General features: G+C 43.9%; 1 protein-coding gene and 1 non-coding gene across 2 annotated transcripts in view; one reads left to right on the top strand and one right to left on the bottom strand.

Annotated features, from left to right (window-relative positions):
- Window positions 1–15,631, bottom strand: part of LOC126354028 (leucine-rich repeat-containing protein 15-like) — a 316,933-nt gene that overhangs the window by 100,869 nt on the left and 200,433 nt on the right. The gene's annotated exons all lie outside the window — the stretch shown is intronic.
- On the top strand, window positions 12,269–12,340 carry Trnat-agu (transfer RNA threonine (anticodon AGU)). Its single transcript has one exon. It is a non-coding gene; the product is annotated as a tRNA-Thr (tRNA).

Raw genomic sequence — 15,631 nt, 5'->3', positions numbered from 1 at the left:
TAAAGACGTAGAGGCTTATCTCACTAGGGGTAAGATAGATACTGCCTACAGGAAAATTAAAGAGACCTTTGGAGAAAAGAGAACCACTTGTATGAACATCAAGAGCTCAGATGGAAACCCAGTTCTAAGCGAAGAAGGGAAAGCAGAAAGGTGGAAGGAGTATATAGAGGGTCTATACAAGGGCGATGTACTTGAGGACAATATTATGGAAATGGAAGAGGACGTAGATGAAGACGAAGTGGGAGATATGATACTACGTGAAGAGTTTGACAGAGCACTGAAAGACCTGAGTCGAAACAAGCCCCCCGGAGTAGACAAAATTCCATTGGAACTACTGACGGCCTTGGGGGGAGCCAGTCCTGACAAAACTCTACCATCTGGTGAGCAAGATGTATGAGACAGGCGAAATACCCTCAGACTTCAAGAAGAATATAATAATTCCAATCCCAAAGAAAGCAGGTGTTGACAGATGTTAAAATTACCGAACTATCAGTTTAATAAGTCACAGCTGCAAAATACTAACACGAATTCTTTACAGACGAATGGAAAAACTAGTAGAAGCCGTCCTCGGGGAAGATCAGTTTGGATTTCGTAGAAATGTTGGAACACGTGAGGCAATACTGACCCTACGACTTATCTTAGAAGCTAGATTAAGGAAGGACAAACCTACGTTTCTAGCATTTGTAGACTTAGAGAAAGCTTTTGACAATGTTGACTGGAATACTCTCTTTCAAATTCTGAAGGTGGCAGGGGTAAAATATAGAGAGCGACAGGCTATTTGCAATTTGTACAGAAACCAGATGGCAGTTATAAGAGTCGAGGGACATGAAAGGGAAGCAGTGGTTGGGAAGGGAGTGAGACAGGGTTGTAGTCTCTCCCCGATGTTATTCAATCTGTATATTGAGCAAGCAGTAAAGGAAACAAAAGAAAAGTTTGGAGTGGGTATTAAAATCCATGGAGAAGAAATAAAAACTTTGAGGTTCGCCGATGACATTGTAATTCTGTCAGAGACAGCAAAGGACTTGGAAGAGCAGTTGAACGGAATGGATAAGTGTCTTGAAAGTAGGATATAGGATGAACATCAACAAGAGCAAAACGAGGATAATGGAATGTAGTCGAATGAAGTCGGGTGATGCTGAGGAAATTAGATTAGGAAATGAGACACCTAAACTAGTAAAGGAATTTTGATATTTGGGGAGCAAAATAACTGATGATGGTCGAAGTAGAGAGGATATAAAATGTAGACTGGCAATGGGAAGGAAAACGTTTCTGAAGAAGAGAAATTTGTTAACATCGAGTCTAGATTTAAGGGTCAGGAAGTCATTTCTGAAAGTATTTGTATGGAGTGTAGCCATGTATGGAAGTGAAACATGTATGATAAATAGTTTAGACTAGAAGAGAATAGAAGCTTTCGAAATGTGGTGCTTCAGAAGAATGCTGAAGATTAGATGGGTAGATCACATAACTAATGAGGAGGTATTGAATAGGATTGGGGAGAAGAGAAGTTTGTGGCACAACTTGACCAGAAGAAGGGATCGGTTGGTAGGACATGTTCTGAGGCATCAAGGGATCACCAATTTAGTATTGGAGGGCAGCGTAGAGGGTAAAAATCGTAGAGGGAGACCAAGAGATGACTACACTAAGCAGATTCAGAAGGATGTAGGTTGCAGTGGGTTCTGGGAGATGAAGAAGCTTGCACAGGATAGAGTAGCATGGAGAGCTGCATCAAACCAGCCTCAGGACTGAAGACCACAACAACAACATGTTTAAAAATTTATAATTATGTTTTGAAGTAATATTTGAAATATTTAAGTTAGTGCTAACTTCTAGAAGAGCAGTATCGAGAGAAACAAACAAAGGTGTATCTACGTAACAGATGTCCCCATGTCGGCTTGTATTCCGATTGTCTCGCGCATCACAATGGCCCGCTTCGCACGCGACGTCTCAAGTCGCTAGGTCACGGATTATGTCGAACTAAATGGTACGGCAAGGAGGAAATAGCCGCAAAAAACCGATTCGTTTCGTATTGTTGTCGGATAAGTACGTCAGTTTTGCACGAAATACGGCGCGCTAGCTGATACCAACCGCTAAACGTTTTATGTTACACGCCAATTTAGAGGTCTCACAACTGCAGAGAAACTTAAAAGAGTCAAGGTTAGTATTTGATCTACCGGTGAAGTCAAAGCACTAACGGTCTTGGGAGTCATGATATTAGTATTCTGGGAGCAGAACGTAGCTCTGATGTGTGTTTCGTGGGGGCCACTACTGTGGTTATTATGGGAAGCCATTAAAATAATATGCCTGGAAGTGCGAACACTCGAATCTGTCACTTTCAATATACTGCTCTTTCTCAATTGTTAGCTTTGTCCTATTATTTTGCAAACACGATTTCACTTTTGGAGAGCAGGCTCGTCCAAGATGACTAAACGCTGAGACATGCCGAGACTCCCCACTGAACTTGCAAACTTCTACAGACGAGCTCTCCGAAGATGACTATGGTTTTTACAAGATGGAGCTTAACGTCACGTCAAAATCAAGGTCAACGGATCTGAGGCGCAAGTTCAGTTGGGGGACCGGAGGAAAGGAAATCGGCGTTGGTCTCATCGACGGAGCATCTGCCATTTGCCGGAAGTAATCTTAGGGATACTGCTGAAATCAAGAATCATTATGGGCAGGCGCGCTAGTGAATTCTGGTTCTCACGAATACGGAGGAACAAAAGTTTAGGTGCAATAGTGTGGCGTTTATGCTATGTTTCAATGCACAGTATAGGAAGATTTTGCTACAGCATGCTAGCGTGTAGGTAGGATCACAAAGCAGGTTCTTCGAAAGACGCGCCAGAACGGCCGGGCAAGAGCCGTACCGTACTGGAGCACAGAGACCTGTCACCCTGGGCGCCAAGATTTGTGGTAAGCTTCTATGGGACCTAACTGCTGAGGTCATCGGTCCCTAGACTGCGGTTCTAGGCGCTTCAGTCCGGACCCGTGCGACTGCTGCGGTCGCAGGTTCGAATCCTGCCTCGGGCATGGATGTGTGTGATGGTTCAAATGGCTCTGAGCACTATGGGACTCAACTGCTGTGGTCATCAGTCACCTAGAACTTAGAACTACTTAAACCTAACTAACGTAAGGACATCACACACATCCATGCCTGAGGCAGGATTCGAACCTGCGACCGTAGCTTCGAATCCTGCCTCGGGTATGGATGTGTGTGATGTCCTTAGGTTAGTTAGGTTTAAGTAGTTCTAAGTTCTAGGTGACTGATGACCTCTGATGTTAAGTCCCATAGTGGTCAGATCCATTTGAACACACACACCCCCCCATGCCCGAGGGAGGACTCTAACCTCCGACGGGGGAGCCGCGCGAAACGTGGCAAGCCGCCTGGCTGAGACCGCAAGGCTACCCGGCGTGGGCGCTAACAGACGAATCTTATCGATTATGTTTACTGTTTAAATCTCAATATACAGCTGGAACTGTGCTGATGACCTTATTTGCACTGAGAACTTCCTAATAATAATTTCAATATCAGTTCATCAGGAAACGATAATTATAAATTTTAGTTGCCATCAGTGCTTGCTTATTGGCGTAAAGAATGGACCAATGACCAGCCCGACCTGAGAGGGCAGACGCTAAACTGCTAAGATACGTCACTGATGGTTTTAGATCAGTTTCAGAGGAGGTAATAAATGAGTCTGTGAATAAAATCTGATGTCATGAAGCAACAGTTTGTTGATAAATGACGTATTTGTGCGAGGTTGTGTTAATCCAAGGCAGTCTACGATCGGTGTTTGAGGAGGCAACACGCGAATTACTTGGTGAAGTTCAGCTCGTTTAAAGGAAGAGTTAATTGTTAAAGTTGCCTCAGAAAACATGTCTCATGTTCATACTAAGATCGTCGAAGTATTTTTGTGACTTTTGCGATGCTCGGGAAATAATTATTAACGAGCGGTAGTCTTGTTATGAATATTAATGATAGGCTGGCTCTAGAAATCGTTTGACTAATTTTGCGATTAATGAAATAAAACAAAATTGGTTGGTATCCTAACGTTTTTCGATTCTTATTACGCGCAGCATTTAAACCTCCCTACTTGTCACATAATTAAGTACCGTTTATGGCACAAGCGTTAGAGCTAGCGACGGACGGAGAAGAAACCAAGCAGGACAATGGCTACGGGACAGCTTCAGAAGACGTGCGGTAAGCAAATTGCATTAAGATATGTTGGGGAAAGCGATCACAGACACATCTGTACGGTGGAAAGTTTCACTGTGTGGCTTTTGGAGGTCCAATACTCATTTACTGCGATACTACATATTACCACCGATACTCATATTCATTACAAAAGCTTTCATTGGCAAGGGTGGAGGAAGGGAATTGTCAGCGCCTCCTTGACAAAACCATATATGCTGCAGAAACCGTGCTACCGTGTCAGTGATAAAGCACACGCCAGAGGGAATCGCTAGCAGCGAAGGTAGACGTCCTCACCGGCGGAGCAGCGGTGGTCAACTTCCAGATCTGCCGTGTGCTGAGGGAGCACCACGGTTTGCTGAGAGTGCGCCGTTTTGAATCGACTGAAACGAAACTCCGCAGGCGCGCAACGAGAGGATTATTCGATGGCGCCTTTCTGGCCACATAAGTGGCTCTAGCGGTCGCAAAGACCGGCGGTCATGCTCCTGAACAGCCCAACTGAACTAATCGCAAACTTTAGTGTTACGAAATTTATTGAAAACTGATTGTATCAGTATTAGGAAGAACTGTCGTTCATTTAAAAATAGTGCTTTTTAGATTTCACTGAATTCAGGAGCCGAGTTAACAATCTCACTTTTTAGGTAGAAACGCAGACTCCGACTTAACTTCACTGGACTAATGTACGACTCTGTCAGTTAATGCTCGGCTCGTAGATGACTCAGGGCCGTTACGTACACTGTCTACTTTACGCCCTGATATGGTAGTGACTAATCAATCCACCACACAGGTCATCCTGCGGTCCAGTGGTTGAGGGCTGACACGTACTGCGAGTAAAAGATCTGGGAAGTCAAAGTAATAATGTGGAACTATACCATATTTGTGCTTCACGTAGCTCCCTACTGAGTGACGTTCGTTAATGAGATAAAAACAGAGTTCATCTAGTAAGAATGTTCCATTTTCAACTTCGCTAACTGCACACGAGTGATGGTAGTCTCCGCTTAAAACGCTCAGACTGCTAATTGCGTTTGAACACTAGTTCTTTGAACCCTACGCTCAAATGCGGAAACTAAAGTACTCGTGCAACGAAATAGAGTCCTATGTTCCGACAGCCGAAATCACACAAGTCCAATCTATATAACTTTACTATACTCTCGATTGCGAAATATCCAAACCTCCGATGGTCGTAAACAAACATCCACTCTCACATCAGAAAAACCAAACTCAGACCTCTCTCTCTCTCTCTCTCTCTCTCTCTCTCTCTCTCTCTCTCTTAGCCATAATAAAACTCCTTACTTCCATTTTCCCACGCTCCCAAGAGGACATCTCTCAGCACCATGTCTACCGACGTCACCAACCTGTAGCCAATGGGATCTCACCCATCACGTAACGCACTTCACATTGTTTCAACAAGTCGTGTATAGTTGAAATGGAATGAAAGTGAACTGGAAATGTAAATGTAAACGGAATTAGATCACCATTCCTATACTACTAAATCTACCATTAATATTTGTTCAATGAAACATTATTTGACACTTTTCTACTAACACTAATTTCTATTCCTTTAAACAGTGTAAGCTTTCTACAAAATATTGTAAGAGGTAACTGGATGCACTAATTTCGAAAATTTTCTCCTCATGTATGTACTTTGGATAACGTATTCAATTGCTGAGCAAAACTTACTTTTAAAAAAATTTCAGGCGTTACGAAACGCAAAATTTGAAATAAAGAAAATGAATGTAGCTAAATGACAAAAGAAAATAATTGTGAGCTCAATCAAAACTATGGTATAACTAAAACAGTACCGAAGTGCATTATGAACGAAGCGCGATATGAAATGCAACGCTAGACTACGAATATTCACAAAAATAAACCACTGCTCTGAACGGAAGAAAGTAACTACAGTAGAGCGTCAACCGAACGACCGCTTAACCGAACTGTGTACTCGCTCGCACCTGTTACTCTCCCACCCTACCGTCCACCATCCCCCTCACTCCCAAACCAAGTTTCCCACAGTAGTCGCTGCACTGGGCCACCGCTGGCGGAACATTGCTTCTAATGGGGCCTTCACAATGCGCTGCTGACCGACCAAGCCGGTTGCACACCTCACAAAAAGAGTGCCTGGATGGATAGCACGATTTTTATGAAGTGGTTTCTGGACGTTTTCCCACCCTCTGTAAAAGCTCATCAGCTAGAGAATGGGAAGAAGGAGAAAACACTACTTCTCCTTGACAATGCACCAACTCATCCGTCATGTGATATTTTAAGCGAAAAAGACGAGTTCATAAAGGTAATATTTCTTCCACCTAACGTAACCTCCTTATTACTAAAATGTAGACTTTCACGGTCGGAAATATCATGTCCATTATAATTATCCGGGCTGTTATGCCGTGGTCGTTTGATGAATTTTGTCTCAATTCCCAACGTTTCGTCTGCGACTGCGGGAGACATCTTCAAGGGAGTCCGTAGGTCGATAGAAGGTCCAACACACCCACTGGCTCGCTACTGACCGAGCCAGTGGGTGTGTTGGACCTTCCATCGACCTACGGACCCCCTTGAAGAGTCTCTCGCAGTCGGAGGCGAAACGTTGGGAATTGAGACAAAATTCATCAAACGACCACGGCATAACAGCCTGGATAATTATAATGGACATAACCTACTTATAACAGCCCATGGATCAAGGCGTTATTGAGACTTTCAAACGCAATTACAGGAGAGAATTGTTGCGTAAGTTATTGTTAGAAAAAGAAGAGGATGGAGAAGAAAGTCTCTTAAGAAATCATAAGAATATTGACTTGAAAGACGCGTCCTTCATGATCAGCGCAGCAAGGAATAGTGTAAAGCAAGAGAATTTGAAGAAAACCTGGAATAAAATTTTGGACACAGAAGAAAATTTACAAGGTATGATTGAAAATAACGAACAGAATGATATGTCCGAAATTCTCGGTATGCTAAAAGAAATAGATTGCCACGAATGTGATGAAGAAGACGTTCATGAATGGATGAATATCGATGATGCAGATCCAGGACACCAAATCATGCAGGACAGCGAGATTGTAAACGTCGTCACTGATAAAGATGACTCCGCCAGCGTCTCATCAATCATTGCTCCAGAAAGTGAAGATGAAAGTATACCACCAGCTTCTGAGGCGTTCACTTGTTTAGAAACTGCCTTGCGATGGTTTGAAGCCCAAAATGAAAGTGACCAGTTTCAGATATCTGTAATGAAAAAAGTACGTGACTTAGCTGCTCGTAAGCGTGTAGGCTTGCTTAGACAGACCAACAAAGGATTTTTTAAACGTTAATTTTGTATACTGTGTGTATTGTTCATGCAAAATGCGTATGTAATATGTATATAGTTTTGTTTAATAAACTGTGCCACATACTATATATTCCTACTGAAGTTGCCTTTGTATGTTACCTTGTAATACTAAAAGAGATGCCTGTTTTTATGAATAAATTTACTGTACAGTACTTCTTTTTGGCAAATAAACATGTACTGTTCGATTATCCGAACAAACCAGTTTTCCGAACACCCATGTCCCCCAATTACTCCGGATAATCGACGATCTACTGTATTTGAAAATACCAACACTGTTCACTGAAAATTAATGTGCTTGTTAGCACGACACCTGACAATCCTGAATACACACTGTTTGCTCGAGAATTCAAGGCGAGATCGGACCTGAAATTAAAGTGACTTACCACTAGCTCAGTAGGCTGTTTTTGTGTCTGGAATACTGATGTTCTCGAAAAGAAATAAAAATCAGCAGTAGTAGCTGTCAAAGGTAAATAACCTACTCTAAATTTTTTTTTTGTAAGAAACAATCTGTTGCTTCCTGTGGGGTAAGGTTCAATGCACACACGATACAAATTTTCCGCTGCTATGTCTCAAATAAGGATGACTCAGCGCTGTATAACACAGACTAACAAGTCAACCACAGATAAAATTAAACACATAGTCAAGGATCTTATTCTCTACTGCTATAGTGCGCTCTTTCACCTTTGTCCTAGTTCAGTAAAGGTAAATTATTTACAATAGCAGGAAACATACGAGAAACTCACAATAGATGTATGATTTACGTAGACAAAGATGTATGTTTATCGCACTTTCAATCAGATACCGTCCCCAAGGTCAATATGTTAAATTAATTTGTTACACAATTAACTTTGTCCATTTCATTTAAAAATGGAAGTGTGGAGAACTTTCTGTTATGACACAATGTAAACGCTTTCATCATAACGCAATTAATAATAATGTAATTTTCTTTGCAACCCGTAATACTGGCTACCTTGTAAGACAGCCTTGTTTGCTATTTAAAGTGTGTAAACGTTTACAGCGTAGGGTCTAGTTATGCTTGTAGTTACAGTTGGTGCTTCTGTAACAAAGGATTGCATATCTTGGATTCACATATAACCAATGAACTTATTGTATCAATATTCCTTGTCTCATTCCAAGTTACTGGAGTGTTCGTTCTGCTGAGAGCCTTGATATTTCCAAACAACAGTTAGCTTCGGCCATCTGCAGCTGTTAGTGGCGCTCTCGCCGTTTGCCTCTCTGTGCTTACTGCTTACGGCCAGACGCTCATTCCTGCTAATCCCTCCTTTGTCCGTATAACCCCCTCATGCCGACCTGGGTGGAACCTATTACCGTCCGCTAACCTCCGTTCATATCCACACGGCACAAAGAACAGTCTTCTATAGTAATTCCATTTTGGACGCGTTTCTCGTAACGGAATCATCCCTGGCGTTCTTCAGCAGCTTAAACTAATGATTATGCTCCTTTACCACTTTGGTCTTCAACAACATTAGTTATGGACCGTCTGTTATTATTTATCGTTCTGGATCTTCCCTCAGCAGTGGGACCTTTCATGATTTCCCCATCTTTAACAAATAACTCTTTAACGGCAGCCTGAGAACGGCAGCCTGAGACTTTTCCTCCAGCCTTGTCGCGTTACAAGACTCATGTGTGCAAATCCAGATCTGGTTCGCGCAAACACCTAAGTAGTAGGTGCAGCGGTCAAGGCACCAGGCTCACGCTCGAGAGGAACGAGGTTCACATCCTTGTCGGGCCACTCTCATTTAGGTTTCCAACGATTACCCTAAATCGTTTTGTGCGAAAACCGCGGTTGTTCTTTTGATAAGGACGCGTTTGATTTGTTTTCCCATTCTTCCTTCACGAGTGGTTCCCATCTGTAATGACCACATCGTCTCAAGACCTCAATTTTTTCTAAGAAGCATTCAACGAATTGTTGAAGCTTAAAAACAAACGAACAAGTTTTACACACCCTGAGACAAGTGAAGACTACGACCCTCCTAAATTAGGTTAATGTCAAGCTTTGGAGGTAGGAAGAACGTGTGTCACTACAGAAATAAAAGATGCAGATACAGGATATAAATTCCACATGAATAAATTCAAATGAAAACATGAATCCTAGAAATGTTTCCTTACATTCTTAAGAAAACTGACAGACGCTTTATATAGACGAATGTCTTTAGAAAGCAAAAGGCGCTGATTGAGGGAGATGGTGATGTATATTCATAAAAGACCTCATATTTCGATCGTACATTGTCAGATTTGGAACAGGAAAACAAAATATGGTTTACACCAGCTTCTGACTCGGAATCACAATCACATGCAGGGGAATCGTAAATGTTGACTCTACACATACGTAATGCAAACGTGGCATGGTTAAATCATCAGAAGATCGTCATCGACCTTAAGACATATCACCTGTCATACTAACGTAGCATTATTCTTTTATTTACGGAAAAGGTTAAGAAAAATACAAGAACACAAAAAAATTCTGTTTCATAACTACCCGGGGGAAGATTATTTTGTGAGCAATAGCAGGATATTGTTTGAAATTTAACAGCTCCTGTTTCTACCGTTACAAATACCAACATCCTATATTTATATGCAAGACTAATTTAACTTTCAACAAGAATATTTCAAGATTTGAAAATTAATCAGGAGATTGTACATTAGTGCATTGGTGTGAGGGATATTAAAGATTCTAAAAGACTTTTCATAAGATCCTGTGCTGCCATCGGTATACAAGTGATTAATTTATCCTGTGGATCAATGATGGAAATCGAACAGTTTACTACAAGGAAAGGAATTATTCCCTTAAACCACGACACCATGCAGCGCGGTACCGATCGACACAAGAACATGCTGACTGAACCGCTCAGGATTGGCATCACGTGCTCTTCACCGATGAGTATCGCATACGCCTTCAACCAGACAACCGTCGGAGACGTGTTTGGAGGCAACCCTGTCAGGCTGAACACCTGTCCTGCGAGCGCAGAAAGGTGGAGATTAGCTGATGTTTTGCGGTGGCATTATGTGGGGCCGACGTACGCCGCTGGTGGTCATGGAAGGCGCCGTAACGTTTGCACGACACATGAATCCCATCCTTCGACCGTTAGTAAAACCATATCGGCAGCATATTGACGAGGCATTAGTCTTCACGGACGACAATTCGCGCCCCCCATTGTACACATAATGTGATTGAGTTCCTTCAGGATAACGACATCGCTCGACTAGAGTGGCCAGCACGTTCTCTAGACACGAACCCTATCGAACATCTCTGGGATAAATTGAAAAGGGCTGTTTATGGGCGACGTAACCCACCAACCACTGCGAGGGTTCTACGCCGAATCGCCGTTGAGGAGTGGGACAATCTGGATCAACAGTGCCTTGAAGAACTTGTGGATGGTATGCCGCGACGAATACACGCATGCATCAACGTAAGAGGACGTGCTACTCGGTATTAAGGGTACCGGTGTGTACAGCAATCTGGACCATCACCTCTGAAGGTCTCGCTGTATGGTCGTACAACATGCAATGTGAGGTTTTCATGAGCAATAAAAAGGGAGGAAATGATGTTTATGTTGATCTCTAATCCAATTTTCTGCACAGCACTCTCGGAGCCGAGGTGGTGCAAAACTTTTTTGATGTGTGTATATCAGGCTGACTCAAATAGTTCTCTTTGTAAGATTTCTCTGTTTGGAATTAGCTGATTTTGCGTTTCACTGCAGTCCTTTTATAAGCTTCATAATTTAGCCTGGGAGAGAATCAAGAACACCTGTTACGGGAAGCCTTATATCGTTATCGTTCACAGTACTGTTCCATCGCTTATTTTGAATGCTAGTGTCCATAAAATTTATTATCTTATCGATTAGATCACTGTGAACTGGAGGCTGTCGTTGATGTGGTATTTGAGGAGTTGTTACCTATGAGCAGCAGGCGCACAGGGGTTCTGACGTACAGGGGTGGCTGCATGTTGCGTGGGGTATAGCAGGTTTCGGTACTGAGGCCACTGATGTTCATTACGGTGTTCGGTTCCTTCCGCTTATCGCCGGTAATGTCAAGTGAGCAATGTTTGTCGAAGAGGCTAATCCACACGTTTAGCATCAATCCCACATGCGCGCTGACAACCATGCACGCTTGTCGCAGGCAGCCGCGGAAAAAGTTCTTTGTTCTGATGGTCTTGCGTGCTGTAGTTTGTTTGAACAGACACTATCGGCTCGGGACGGACAATTTGTTGTCGCCCTGTGACGGAAGCGAAGTTTGGCTTAGGAATGACGTTCAGCTCATCCCTGAAGCCTATATTATTAAACGTAGCTAGTTCCTGAGCTCTTCGTCGTCTGCGATATTCAGTACTGGATCGATCCGTGGATGGGCGTTGACCGCCACAGCGACCACAAATAGCAACAGGTGAGGTGCTGGATTCTACGGAATGAGGCCCACTACAAATGTTGCAACTCATCTGATATCTCGTGATAATGATCAAATATGATCGAAGCAGACTAAATCAATTAAAATTTGTGCCGCAGCCGGGACTCGAACCCGGGTCTTCTTGCTTACTAGGCGAGACGGGAGTCTCAAAGGACACATTTAATTATAAGATCTGAGAAGATCACCATATGGTACAGCAGACGTCCCGCTATGTCCAATACTGGGTAGCTCGCCAATACCGGCGAGCCCTGGCAATAGTGACGATATTAAGGGAAAATGAATTAAAGTTTGTGTTGGGGAGGGAACTCGTCCTAGGTAGTTCGTGCAGCTATGTCTGCCATAGTGCCTCGGTGGTGTAGTGGTAGCATATCTGCCTAGTAAGCAAGAAGACCCGGGTTCGAGTCCCGGCTGCGGCACAAATTTTAATTGATTTAGTCTGCTTCGATCATATTTGATCATTATCACGAGATAATAACGAGACGGGTGTCTCAAAGGACACATTTAATTATATATCATCTGATATCGATATTGTTTGCTGATGTGCCCGTATCGAAAACATTTAAAACACTACCTGACAGCTGGTACATAAGGGTCTACAGGACATCTAGTTCCATGAATAGACACTGGGCCTGGTAAAGTTCAAGAAACGACGGTTAACAAGAACGTCTGCAGTTTCACAATTTCACGTTTATCATCCATTAGATATTGCTTAGCAAACCTTATAACGCCTGTAACGGGAAATATACAGTCGACTGCACTACTTCCAAAATCTCTGCTTCTTCAAGGTCTGTATTAACTTTCCTTATTGCTATCTGCTTGTGAAGAACGAAAGATGGAATGTAAGCTATACTTTTTTATTTGAATACTTCGCTGTTTACTAAGAAACTGGCATTTTCTGGAGTTTTTAATTCAACCTTCCCTACGATATTCCCGACAGAAGATATGTTTATTATAGCATTCTTTAGTTCAGGTAAGAGAAGATGCAATATTTTCCCTACAGTCATATAATGTAGGCGGGCCATGTTTTTATCCAAACTTTCCATATAAACTACATACGGAACATTGTTGTTCGTCTGTAGAAGTTAGAAGACCTCTGAGTCTACGCAGAATCCACAGGGAGACTGTTCCTAATTTTTGTCTGATACCATCCATCGGGGAGTCCAACGTAGTTCCAGGAGATCTTCATGTAACCACTGAAGAGCCGGCTTCTGTCGATGATGACTAGCAGGGGCTTCGAAATCGCCATCCCCTGAGCCAAATGCCCCACCATACGCGATGGGGCTAATCTCGTATTCGAGGAAATTCATATAATATAGACTGTTATAACCGCACCAAACATAAAACCAGAATTCACGAACTAAAAGGCAAACTATTAACCAGAGGTGCACTCATAAATACTGCCACGTACACTGAATTTATGCAAAATATTTCGGAGCGCTCGTTTCATCATTGCTATTGATGCTGCTAACCAGAGAGTTTCCCATAATGTGATTCCTTCTGCCTTATGTTAAGACAGTTTATTTTATATAAAAACTTAAGAAAATAACGATATAAGTACATGACTGTCGGCAATTAATTCAATACTTACCACTGTGATACAGCAAAATTCTTTGGGCTCTGATGGTAAGACCATAATCAGCGAAACACAACACAAATCCAAATGGGCACATTACACGTGAGCCAACCAAAGATCACGATTTACATACATTTATGTTGCAATGGCCGCACTGACTATAAAAGCTGCACTGAAGGAGCTGAAATGTTACAGAATTTACTCTCCTACGTTTCAGAGGCTACATATAGGTACATATCTGATCGTTGTAATTACTCTTTGCCTACGCAGCATCAATGGGGCACACACCTAAGGCCCGTATCCTACGCAAGATCGCAATCAACGGTGTCATCTGCCTTCACTCAGCGAAACACTGCGGAAATACTCTGACGGGGAAAAAATCGCAACACGAAGGAGGAGTTGCACGACGTAAACTAAAATTCGTAGGCGTGTTTCTACAACTCTTTTTAAAGATTTCTCTCCAGTAGCATAAGAGTGACGCTACTAGCGCCACTAGGAGGAGCAAATCAGATTTGGCTGAAATACACGCTGTGACGGTCGTGTATGGTAGCTCCACCCACACGCCCTGTAACGTACATCCCACTGACCGCCATTTGCGACTTCAGTGGTGTCATATACTTATATGGATATGGTGTCCTTATTTCGGAGACGTCTGAAAGAACAGACACCATATCCATATACACTCCTGGAAATTGAAATAAGAACACCGTGAATTCATTGTCCCAGGAATGGGAAACTTTATTGACACATTCCTGGGGTCAGATACATCACATGATCACACTGACAGAACCACAGGCACATAGACACAGGCAACAGAGCATGCACAATGTCGGCACTAGTACAGTGTATATCCACCTTTCGCAGCAATGCAGGCTGCTATTCTCCCATGAAGACGATCGTAGAGATGCTGGATGTAGTCCTGTGGAACGGCTTGCCATGCCATTTCCACCTGGCGCCTCAGTTGGACCAGCGTTCGTGCTGGACGTGCAGACCGCGTGAGACGACGCTTCATCCAGTCCCAAACATGCTCAATGGGGGACAGATCCCGAGATCTTGCTGGCCAGGGTAGTTGACTTACACCTTCTAGAGCACGTTGGGTGGCACGGGATACATGCGGACGTGCATTGTCCTGTTGGAACAGCAAGTTCCCTTGCCGGTCTAGGAATGGTAGAACGATGGGTTCGATGACGGTTTGGATGTACCGTGCACTATTCAATGTCCCCTCGACGATCACCAGAGGTGTACGGCCAGTGTAGGAGATCGCTCCCCACACCATGATGCCGGGTGTTGGCCCTGTGTGCCTCGGTCGTATGCAGTCCTGATTGTGGCGCTCACCTGCACGGCGCCAAACACGCATACGACCATCATTGGCACCAAGGCAGAAGCGACTCTCATCGCTGAAGACGACACGTCTCCATTCGTCCCTCCATTCACGCCTGTCGCGACACCACTGGAGGCGGGCTGCACGATGTTGGGGCGTGAGCGGAAGACGGCCTAGCGGTGTGCGGGACCGTAGACCAGCTTCATGGAGACGGTTGCGAATGGTCCTCGCCGATACCCCAGGAGCAACAGTGGCCCTAATTTGCTGGGAAGTGGCGGTGCGGTCCCCTACGGCACTGCGTAGGATCCTACGGTCTTGGCGTGCATCCGTGCGTCGCTGCGGTCCGGTCCCAGGTCGACGGGCACGTGCACCTTCTGCCGACCACTGGCGACAACATCGATGTACTGTGGAGACCTCACGCCCCACGTGTTGAGCAATTCGGCGGTACGTCCACCCGGCCTCCCGCATGCCCACTATATGCCCTCGCTCAAAGTCCGTCAACTGCACATACGGTTCACGTCCACGTTGTCGCAGCATGCTACCAGTGTTAAAGACTGCGATGGAGCTCCGTATGGCACGGCAAACTGGCTGACACTGACGGCGGCGGTGCACAAATGCTGCGCAGCTAGCGCCATTCGACGGCCAACACCGCGGTTCCTGGTGTGTCCGCTGTGCCGTGCGTGTGATCATTGCTTGTACAGCCCTCTCGCAGTGTCCGGAGCAAGTATGGTGGGTGTGACACACCGGTGTCAATGTGTTCTTTTTTCCATTTCCAGGAGTGTATGTATATAGTTCCGGCAATACCGACCATGA

The sequence above is a fragment of the Schistocerca gregaria genome, chromosome 3, assembly GCF_023897955.1.
Source record: "Schistocerca gregaria isolate iqSchGreg1 chromosome 3, iqSchGreg1.2, whole genome shotgun sequence".
Taxonomy (NCBI): domain Eukaryota; kingdom Metazoa; phylum Arthropoda; class Insecta; order Orthoptera; family Acrididae; genus Schistocerca; species Schistocerca gregaria.
Note: the sequence above shows the minus strand (reverse complement) of the source record. Positions and strands in the feature narration are given on the sequence as shown.